We start from the raw sequence: 11,213 nt of genomic DNA, 5'->3' as shown, positions 1-11,213 counted from the left end.
CATTTCTTCTAAAAGCTTTTCGAATAGGCAAGTCACATATTTAGCATTTCCCCAGACTAATAACTCCTTATATTCTTAAGAGTGAACTTCAAACATACAAGACACGCCCCGTACTGGGATCCAAGCCCACAAGCAGGGCATGTGGCCTGACCTGGAATCAAACTGTGACCTCCTGGTTCATAGGTCGATGCTCAACCAGTGAGTCTCACGGGCCAGCCGGACTCAATTCTTATTTATAAATTCATTGCAAGGACATCGGGCGGGGAGTGACGGGGCGGGGCGTCGGGGGGGGGGGGGGGGACGCGAGGCAGTTTGTGGTGATTAGGCTGGTGCGGGGTTGGGGGGGGGGTGGTATTTGTGGGCAAGCAGCCAAGGAAACGGGGGCGGCAAGGGGCGTGTGGGGGGGTGGCAGTTGGGGGAGAGCAGGCCGGCTGGCAGAGTGGTTCAGGGCAATGCGTCTGGCAGGCAGGCCGGTGAGCGGTTAGGAGCCAGCAGTCCCCGGATTGCCAGAGGGACGTCCCACTGCCGGTTTAGGCCCGATCCCAGTATACCAGCAGTGGGACATCCTTCGAGGGGTCCCAGATTGGAGAGGATGCAGGCCGGGCTGAGGAACACCTCCTCCCCTGTGCAAATTTGGTTATGCAAGTCTGACTGGTACTTGGGGACTATTGGGCATTTGGGGGCTCTTGGAACATCCAGGAGATTTCTTTTCTTGGGATACTGTCTTTGGTGACCTCATAGGACTTCCCCCCATTGCTGGTGACTGAATCATTTTAGGTGATTTAGTCTTTTGTCCTGGAGAACTAGTGTTACTCTTTGTTGAGGGACAGGGAGAGGTAGAGTGAGAGAGAGAGGGAGAGTTAGAGGCAGAGGGAGAGGGAGAAGGAGAGGGAGAAGGAGAGGGGGGGTAGAGGGAGAGGGAGAGGGAGAGAGAGAAGAAATTGATTTTCCACTTGGTTATTCATGTGTCCCTGCTTTAAAAAAAAAAAAAGTACAACACTAGCAAGGAGGGATTTTGTGGTCTCTACCCTGGGACCTTGGGCTGTGCCCTGAGGGCACCGGAAAAAAGGAAAGTGACTTGTTACCGTGGCATTCACTATTCCAAAGACATGTGATCTTAGAGGCATAGAAAGACAATAGGCTCAGGTAACAGTAAGGTCAAAGATGATCTCTCTCAGGGAAGATACCCAGCCTAGGTCATGACTACACTCTCACTATACACTCCTTTCTACTTTTAAAAGTCTTTTTAGTTTCAGATCTTCCTGGGTGACCACTTTAGGTGTCTGAGTTTGGAAGCCCAGGCCAGGTATCCCAGGAGTTGGTCAGGTGAGCATGTGGCCCCATTTCATCCACAATGCAAAGCTTCTTATGTATTTACACCTTCCATTTTATCCTATGGCACTATATTTTATTTTATTAACCGATGTGTCCCCAAATACATTCAATTGCAAAAAAAAAAAAAAAACCCGCAACAACAACAAAGACAACAACAAAGAGAAAGTGAATCCTGCATTGTTGTCCCTGGAGTACTCGCCTCTTTTAGGCTTTCAGAGTTCCAGCAGTTTCAAGGGCCCAGGTCCACAAATAGTGTTCTGGGTACATCCACTCGGTCCTCAGTCACACCAATCTCCCCACCCCCCCTACACACACACACACACACACACACACACACACACACACACATAAAAAACTATCTCCAGTCCCCCTTTCACTGCCAGGCTGCCCGTGGGGCCTTCCGCGGGAAAACCCAGGTGGTGGACGCCAGGGCATAGGGGATAGTGGGTCAGGGTTAGGGTCAGATCTAGGGTCAGGGTCAGGGTAAACATAAGTGTCAGGGTCAGGTCATGGTCAGGTTTGTGTTAGGGTGAGGGTGAGGGTTATTAGGGTTAGGGATGGGGTTGTTAAGTTTAGGTTTAGGGGTTCTGCACGGAGCCCTGCAGAAGGCAAGGCTGGGCCTGCTTCGGCAGTCAGCACCCAGTGCTGGGAGAGGCCCAGCATCCCCGGAGGTATGGCCCTGGAGTTGGGGAAGGGGTGCAGCTGGAACTCCACTCCCACCCAAACCGGAGGCCCTGGGAGGCATCTCATCACTGGACTTGTAGGTTCTCTTGATTTTCTAGAAGGTTCCAAGAATTCTGGGCTTAGAAAGCCTTCACTTTCTTCTGCCTTCAAAGTTCCTTATGTTTACATCCTGGACCATCTCCTGCAGCACTGTCCCTCTCCTTCTCTTTTGACTTTGTACTGTCCTTCCGATCGTGGCTGTCTCTTGTTGAAAGCTTTTCTGGATGGTTGCTACCACCTATGTTTCCACTTTTACGACTTTTCCCACCTGAATCATCTTCTCTGCGGCCCCTTGTAAGAGGAGAATTCCTGATATGAAGTGGTAGAAAGCTCTCTGGAGAAAAGTTCTCTCCATTTGCTGACTGTCTAGGCTGTGCTCCAGCAGCATAACCTTTGTAGCGTTTTTCGTACCACTCCCTGTATTTCCTCTCCCATTCTCGGTAATGCTCTTTTACAAATGCGTCTCTAAAGTCAACACTCCTCCCATCATAAGCTTTTCTGTCATAGGGTGGTGGAACATCTCTGTATCTCTTAAAATATTCATGTTCTGTTTCCCCTTGTGGTACAGTGCATTTATTTGGAGACTGTCCCCTAAATGCTTGAGGGGACCTTGATCTCGAAGGATATCGCCTATATAGTGGTGACCTAGACCTAGATCGATGACAATATCCATGAGATCTAGACCTAGACCTTGGGTGGTAATTTCAACTCTTGCCTCTGCCTCATCTGGGGCATGGCAGTGATCGAGAATAGGAACTAGAGTGTGAGTGGCTAAGTGACCGAGAATGAGAACGTGAGCGCCCTGAACCACGTCTTGATTTAGCGTAAGCAGAGGACTTCTGGAGTATGAGGAACCACTATAGGGATATTTAGAATTAGACTCTTCTTGTAGCCGTCGCTGCTCTCTATAGAATTCTTCCCTGGACAGAAGTGGTGCTTGTGCTTTTTGGATGGTATTTGAGTGAGCAGTCTGCACTCCTGATGATCCCCAAGGTGTCGATAAATTGGCAGAAGGACTTCTGGAGTATGCAGAACCACTGTAGGGATATTGAGACTTAGACTCTTCTTGTAGCTGTCTCTGCTCTCTATAGAATTCTTCCCTGGACAGAAGTGGTCCTTGTGTTGTTGGGATGGTATTTGAGTGAGCAGTCCGCCCTCCTGATGATCCCCAAGGTGTGGATAAATTGGCCGGTGCTGCAGGGAACTCGGGGGGAGGAACGCTATACCCAGCAGGTGGTGACTGTCCAAGCAAAGATGGGTTTCTGAGCACAGGCACCTGGTAACCTTTCTCCTCCACAAGGGCAATCACTGCTATTGAAGAGGTTCCCTTTGAATGTTGGAAGGTGAGGGCTGCGGCCGGCAATATTTTACGATCAGAATCCCGGAAAGGCCCATCTGATTTTTCCGAGTGGACTGATATGGAGACTGTTGCAGTTACATCGGGTACAGGCACTGGAGTAGGTGAATTTCCAGGCGCAGCAGGGGCTAAGGAAGTCTGATTAAAAGTGAACGAAGGTATAGAGGGAGCCGGGTGGCCTGATGAAGACGCCACTGGAACCATCGGAGGATCTTGCTTTCTTCATATTGGAGATCTCATCAGAGGCTGTAGATTCCGCTGAAGGAGTGGTCTCTGAGGTGGTGTCGGCGGTGGTGGTGGGGGTAACGGTTTCCATAGTCCTGTTGTATAACCACCAGTTCCATTTTTGAAGTTATTAACAGTCTGTCGCAAGGCTTTATTGGCAACTAAAGCATTGGGAGAGACATCATGTTGATGACACGTTGGGCATGTATGGTCCTCTGATTCCAAGAGCGCTGTTCTTATACACTCATCACAGTAGCTGTTCGCACAGCAGGGAATGATAGCGGCATCAGTCACGATGTCTTTGCAGATGGGACAGAGCAACTCGTCTGGGATAGGGTCTTCCTTTCCAGAAGACGAAGAGGGCTCCTCTGGGAAGAAAGGTGGCTTTTCTTTCTTCCCAATTGCATATGCCTCTGCCTCTATAGTCGGCATTGCGTATGTCCTGGTTCTGGTGAGCTTTGCACCTTTCATGGTAGGATCTGTCACTTCCATCATGAAACTTCTGGGGATTCCCCTGCTCTTTTTAATCCTAAAACGAGATTCGAAATTTTTGTCCCCATTTGTTGGGCAATTCTTAATATAATGGCCATGTCTACCACAGCGGAAACAGGTGTAAGGTGGAGGTGGTGGACCTAGAGGCTTCTTCATGTAATTGATGGGGTTGTATGCCTGGGCAGACTGCCACATCAAGGCTGTAATTTTATCTTCTTCAGAATCATTGGCTTCAGCCAGATTGGCAGTCTTTGTAAGCTGGGCCAGAGACATAGGTGCAGAAGAGTCGTCAGTGACTTTTGAAGTTCCCATCACTGGTTCAGTTCGACGTATAACGTCCATCTGGCTTGTAGATTTCACACCTCCAATAGGAATTCTTCTAACAAAGACAGACGTATTCTTAGGAATCAGAGCATTATCATCAGTGTATTCATCCGCGGTCTGCGTGTTGCTGATCTGCAGGTCGCACTTGGCAGCTTTCATTTTCTCTCTCCCCATAATCTGCGTCTTTAGGTCGCGGAGGGAGATGTGCCGCCCAGCAAAGGTGACGATGGCATAGTTGAGTGTGGAAGCGAATTTATAATGCACACAGGACATGGTGCTGAAGGACTCCTCAGGTTGGGCGAGGAGACGTGGACACGCTCAGTATACGTATACTTATGAACTGAAGAGCAGAATATGGGCATACACAGAACACTCGCAAGACACCGAAGGACCGAAGGCCTTGGGTTGAACACCTCCTCCATGCAGGGGCGTGAGAAATGCAATCCAGTCCCAGACCACGGAATCACTTCATGTGCAGGAGGGCGGGCCGGAGCTCTGCCAACGGGCACCGCGTCACCAAGGCCGGGTCCCCCTCGCTCAAGCTCAGGGCCAGCAGGCGGTGCAGTCCACGGCGGTGAGGCCACACGTCACAAGTCCGAGTGAGCCAGTGGGGTCTGGGGTCCGTAGTGCGGCCGCACCTCCCGGGGGCTCTCTCCGTGGTTTTGGGGTGACCCGGGCCCCGCGAGAAGGCCAGAGTCGGCGAAGAAGAAATGACACGCAGACGGCGGTCAGTTGACCAGCAGCCTAGCCAGGTTCTAGCCAGGTGCTTCAGCGGCTTCTATGTCCCGGGACCAGGTCTTGGCGAGACGTCTCCCCTGAAAGCTCCCTTGGAGAAGGAGGTCTGCGAAGGCGACCAAGACAACAAGCCTAGGGCTGAGATGCCCGCACCAAGGACCCTGCTTTCTTTTATAGAGCCAGAGCGTGGTGGGAGGAGCCAAATCAGCCGCTCGACCAATCAGCTGCCCCCTGGGCTGTGAAGTCACAAGTTGGGCGCACATGCCCCCAAGCTAGGCCCTGCCAAAGTACCCAAAGGAAAGGTCCTGCTGAACCTGCTATTCATTCCTCGAAGGGAATGGGCCGGGCGAGGGTGTGGGGGGTGGGCCTAGAAGCTGGTAGACCAGAGACGCAGACACACCCAAGGAAGCTGGCCTTGGAGGTCATGGGAGGCAGAGGCTGAAGTTGATGTGAATAAAATATGTATGGTTTTGTATATTAGCATGCCCCTTGCTGGCCCTTCCCTACTCAGGTGAAGTCCAGGCACCAGGCTCTGGCTGCAGGAGGGTGGCTTGCATGGGCGCTTTTCGACCAGCAGAGGGCGGGGAAAGCCCCGCCCCGGCTCACCCCGCTCTTCACCCCCTTCCCCAGGCCCCATGCTCACTCTCTGGATGGATGGGATGGTCAAGCCCCCGCCCAGAGGCTGGATCGATGTCATTTCTAAGGAGGTTTTTTGTTTTTGTTTGTTTGTTTGTTTTTTAAGATTTCTTTTTAAAGGAGGATTTTCTTAAGGAGGTTTATTATTTTTATTTTCCAATTGTAAAAGGAGTGTTTTTGGTTTTGGTTTTGATTTGGGTTTTTTTTAAAACCAGGTCAGAAGATCAAATCTTCAAAGTGCATGCAAGCTGCTCCTCCTAGGGGGCCGGGACTGAATGTTCAAGAGCATCTCCAGGAAGGCCTGCGGGGATGGTGCCTCCACCTTCTGGAAGGATTTCTGGACACTGCCGAACAGGATGAAGTATTTTGCCTCCAGCCAGATGAACCCGGAGTGGTTCTCATTGAACAGGATGAAGACTGCAGGGCGGCGCCTGGCAAAGACGAACGTAGGGAAGTTAACAGTACTGGTTTCTACTCTAGCTATAGAAACACATCCTGCGGGTTCGGGGGTAATTCTGGTCTCCTGAGCCCAGGCCCACAGGCAGAACAAACGGAACAGGCTGCTCCTTCCAAGCTGCAGCCCTGGACTCCCCGAAGCTCGGCTGGGCAGGGTCCTTCCAGCCATGGCCCTGGCTTTCCTCAGTCCCGTGTTCTTGCTGCTGCTGCTGCTGCTGCTGCTGCTGCTGCTGCTGCTGCTCCCGCTCCCAGATGACCTGCTCGCCAATCTACTGGACCACGTTGGAGAGCTCGTTGAAGTTGCCCGGAAGATCTCACCATCTGGCAGGTGGATGCGGCCCATGAGGTGGATCTCTACCTTAGTGTTGATGCACTGTCCCATGATGTGGGTGACCCTGGCATACTTCCCGCCATTTTGGCCCCATAACTTGACAGCCGCCATTTTGTTTTTTAAATATATTTTATTGATTTTTTTTCCAGAGTGGAAGGAAGAGGGATAGAGAATTTGAAACCTCAAAGATAGAGAAACCTCAACCAGCTGCCTCGCGCACACCTCCTACTGGGAATGTGCCCACAACCAAGGTATATGCCCTTGACCAGAATCGAACCTGGGACCCTTTAGTCCGCAGGATGGTGCTCTGTCCACTGAGCCAAACCAGTTAGGGCGGCAGCCGCCATTTTGAAACGGCAAAGGTCAATCCCTTTCTTGAACCCTCGCCCTGCCACCCCACATCCTGCATTTTAACTTCCGTGTTTGGATAGCACAAAATGCAAGTACAAAACATTGCACAAGTGTACGTTTTACTACATGGAAGTGGATTAATAACTTTGTGTCGTTGGTGTGTGTGTGTGTGTGAGTCTGTGTGTGTGTGTGCGTTTGTGCATGTGTGCGTGTGTGTGTGTGTGCGCGCGCGTGTGTGTTTTAAAATATATCATTATTTATTTCAGAGAGGAAGGGAGAGGGAGAGAGTGATAGTACATCCACTCAGAGGGAGGATCACTGGTCAACTGCCTCCTGCACACCCCACACTGGGGATCTAGCCCGCAACCCAGGCATGTGCCCTTGACCAGAATCGAACCCGGGAGGCTTCGTGGTCCATAGGCTAACACTCTATCCACTGAGCCAAACCGGCTAAGGCCATTTTGCTGTTGTTGTTTAAAAACAGATTGGAAGGGAGAGGGAGAGGGAGAAGGGAGGGACAGGGACAGGGAGTGGGAGAGGGAGAGGAAATTAATTTTCCACTTGTTTATTCATGTGTCCCTGCTTTAAAAAAAATACAAATCTAGCCACGAGGGAATTTGTGGTCTCTACCCTGGGACCCTGGGCTGTACCCTGAGGGCACTGGAAAAAAGGAAAGTGACTTGTTACCGTGGCATTCACGAGTCCAAAGACATGTGATCCTAGAGGCATAGAAAGACAATAGGCTCAGATACCAGTAAGGTCAAAGATGATCTCTCTCAGGGAAGATGTCCGGCCTAGGGCGTGACTACACACTCACTATACACTGCTTTCTACTTTTAAAAGTCTTTTTAGTTTCAGAACATCCTGGGTGATCACTTTAGGTGTCTGAGTTTGCAAGCCCAGGCCGGGCCTCCGGGGAGTGGGTTAGGTGAGCATGTGGCCCCTTTTCATCCACAATGCAAAGCTTCCTATGTATTTACACCTTCCATTTTATCCTATGGCATTCCATTTCATTTTATTAACCAATGTCTCCCCCAATACATTCAATTGCAAAAACAACCGCAACAAGAACAACAACAACAACAAAGAGAAAATGAATCCTCCATTGTTGTCCCTGGAGTACTCCCCTCGTTTACGCTTTCAGAGTTCCGGGGTTTCAAGGGTCCAGGTCCACAAATAGTGTTCTGGGTACATCCACTGGGTCCTCAGTCACACCCTATCCCCCCACACCCCCCTACACACACACACACACACACACACACACACACACACACACACACACCTGCCTTCATGCAGACAGCCCCCAGGACTGGAACTTTCCCCAGCCCTGGGATTTACAAATACCTGGGATGTCGAGACACCTGGCTGTGTCTTCTCCAAAGGAGGCTGAGGAAGGGGGTGGGGGTGGGGGGTGGGGAGGAGGCTTGCATTGGCGCTCCAGGACCAGTAGTGGGTGCCACTGGCCAGCCAAAGCGATTCTGGGGCTTGGGGAGGGCTTGGGAGATGGGACAGCTGCCCAAGAAGGCCACAGAGCTCCATCTCCAGGCCTTGCAGAGAGGCATCGCCATTTTCTGGGTTGAAGAGGGGACAATACCTATTTAGACAGGCTCCAGTGGGCCCAGGACAATCCACAAGGAATAAAGCCACAGTAAATCTCCTAGGCGTGCGCCACTCAGCAGATATCTTGTTAGCGGACCTTGTACTCCCGTGTGTGTGTATGTGTGTGGGAGGGGAGGAGGACTAGGTGTGTGTTGGTGTGGGTGTGCGTTTGGGAGTGTGTGTGTGTTTGTGTGTGCGTGCGTGTGCGGGCGGGTGCGCGTGCGTGCGTGTGTGCATGTACATCCACAGTCACCCACGGACACTTCTGGCTTTGATTGGTCCGTCGGCATCCATGAGCACCCTTCAGCCCCTGCCTTCTCGAAGACAGAGCCCCCTGCATGTCCTTCCCGCCTCGGGTCTAACCAGAACTGGGGAAGTCCAGTCACCTGGCTCTGCCTTCCCCAGAGGAGGCTGCAGGAGGGGGCGCTTGCATTGACGCTTCTCGACCAGCAGAGGGCAGGACGGGATCTTTGGCCCAGGCCAAGGCCCCAGTCAACCCAATCTCTGTAATCCACAGACAAAGACTATGTCCTGCTCTGGCCTTCTTGTAGGGCCTCTCCACCCCTCACCCCCCACCCTGCTCACTCTCTGGATGGATGGATGGTCAGGCCCCCGCCCACAGACCAAGTCCGGGCTTGGCCATCTGGGCTTGCTGAAGCCTAAGAAAGTTGAAAGGCCGGATCAATGAGTTTTTCATGGAGGTTTTTATTTTTATTTTTTTTAAGGAGTGTTTTTTTTGTTTTTGTTTTTTCAGTCTGGCATGACATGGAAGGTGTCATTCCAGGCGCCCAAATCCAAGAATGTGGGGGGAGGAAGCTGACCTGAATCCAGTTCCTCAAGCTGGTTTGCCTCCTCTGTTGGTGTGTGGTGACCTCTTCACACTACAAAACTGTTCACTATTTACTAGCAGCAATGTCAGAGTCATCCTTCAGCACTCCAGCCATGTGTTCGCTATGGGTCTTAAATCGTCGTTTTTTGTGTAGTGGGCAGGCTTTTTCCTTCTCTGGATAGGGGCCACTTTCTTTGGTCTGGATTCCTGCATGGAAGAAGTACCCTGTCGCTTCAGATATTCTTCTGAATATCTCCGCTGCCTTCTGCAGTTTTCTCCTCACCCATTGAATCCACAGTGACACTCCTCCACAGTTTCTGAAACTCTTTGTCCACAGAAAATTGACAGCTTTTATCATTGAAGAAAAGAATTTTCTTCTTTTCTGGACGATTTACAGAGAATATCTGGTCCCCTAAAGCCTTGACAGCTTTCTGGGAATTGAGCAGTTCTTCCTCTATGTCTTCTAGAAGAATTCCTCCTAAGCCTCGCTGGTCATGCTTATCTATGAGCAGAAGCAGAGCCTTCTTATCTTCTACTCAATGGAATACTACCTTGTGGCGAAAAATAGAAAGAAGAAGAAGAAGAAGAAGAAGAAGAAGAAGAAGAAGAAGAAGGAGAAAAAGAAGAAGAAGAAGAAGAAGAAGAAGAAGAAGAAGAAGAAGAAGAAGAAGAAGAAGAAGGAATTCTTGCCCTTTGCAACAGCATGTGTGGAACTGGGGAGCATTATGCAAAGTGAAATTAGCCAGTCAGAGAAAAATGAATACCACGTGATCTCACTCATTTGTGGAATATAGAGAACAACATAGACTGATGAACAGGGACAGGTCCATAGATATCTGTACCACCACTCTGTGCTGGGGCCTCGGCAGCATGGACACCACCAGGCAGCTCAGGGCTATCCCGGTATCTTTATATTTCTATCCATCTATCTATCTATCATCTATCATCTATCTATCTATCTATCTATCATCTATCTATCGCAAATCACGTTCATGTTCAATTTGTAACAAGGAATTTGGGGGTCAGCACAACATGAGGAGCTGGGGTAGTTCTGGCCTCCTGAGTGCACACCTACAGGTAGAACAAACGGAACAGGCTGCTCCTCCGAAGGTGCAGCCCAGGACTCCCCGACGCTGGGCTGCACAGGGCTCTGCCAGCCATGGCCCTCGCTTTCCTCAGTTCTCTTTTCCTGCTGCTGCTGCTGCTGCTTCTGCTCGCAGATCACCTGCTCCTCAATCTCTTGGACCACGCGGGAGAGCTCCTTGAATTTGCGGAAGGTCTCGCCATCTGGCAGATGGATACGGCGCATGAGATGGACCTCTAACGTCCAGATTATGTCTCCCGTGATCTTCGTGACCTTGGCATACTTCCTATGGAAGCTGAGCATGGCAATCATTAGGCCGAAGCCGTCGGATTTGCCTTGGAAGGGTCCTAGCCTGATGAGGTCGCTAGGCGGGAGGTAGAGGTGGCGGTAGGTCAGGCGGTCATACAGCTGCCTGTCCTCCTGCGACATCTCCAGCCCCCGTCCTCCCCTAAGCCTCGTTGGTGATGAATCAGGAGGTCACAGTTTGATTCCAGTCAGGGCTTGATCCCCAGTGTGGGACATGCAGAAGGCAGCCGATCAATTATTCTCATCATTGACATTTCTATCTCTCTCTCCCTCCTTCTTCCTCTCTGAAATCAATAAAATTTTTTTTAATTTAAAACAATATTTCAAAAGAGAAAACATGATTTATAATCTTTTTAAAAATCTTTCAACAAAAATTTTTAACAATACATATTATAACCAATGGTTCTTACTAGGCCATTTTTATCCTAAG

General features: G+C 50.5%; 2 pseudogenes; both read right to left on the bottom strand.

Annotated features, from left to right (window-relative positions):
• Window positions 1-2,165: 2,165 nt before the first annotated feature.
• On the bottom strand, window positions 2,166-4,729 carry LOC139000891 (E3 ubiquitin-protein ligase RBBP6 pseudogene; annotated as a pseudogene).
• Window positions 4,730-9,460: 4,731 nt separating this feature from the next.
• On the bottom strand, window positions 9,461-10,906 carry LOC139000890 (F-box only protein 31-A-like; annotated as a pseudogene).
• Between the last annotated feature and the right edge of the window lie 307 nt (window positions 10,907-11,213).

Source organism: Myotis yumanensis, unplaced genomic scaffold (genome assembly GCF_028538775.1).
Source record: "Myotis yumanensis isolate MYYU_CA2020_CCGP unplaced genomic scaffold, mMyoYum1.0.hap1 SCAF_40, whole genome shotgun sequence".
NCBI classification, from domain to species: Eukaryota; Metazoa; Chordata; class Mammalia; order Chiroptera; family Vespertilionidae; genus Myotis; species Myotis yumanensis.
This window is presented reverse-complemented; position numbering and strand designations above follow the sequence as displayed.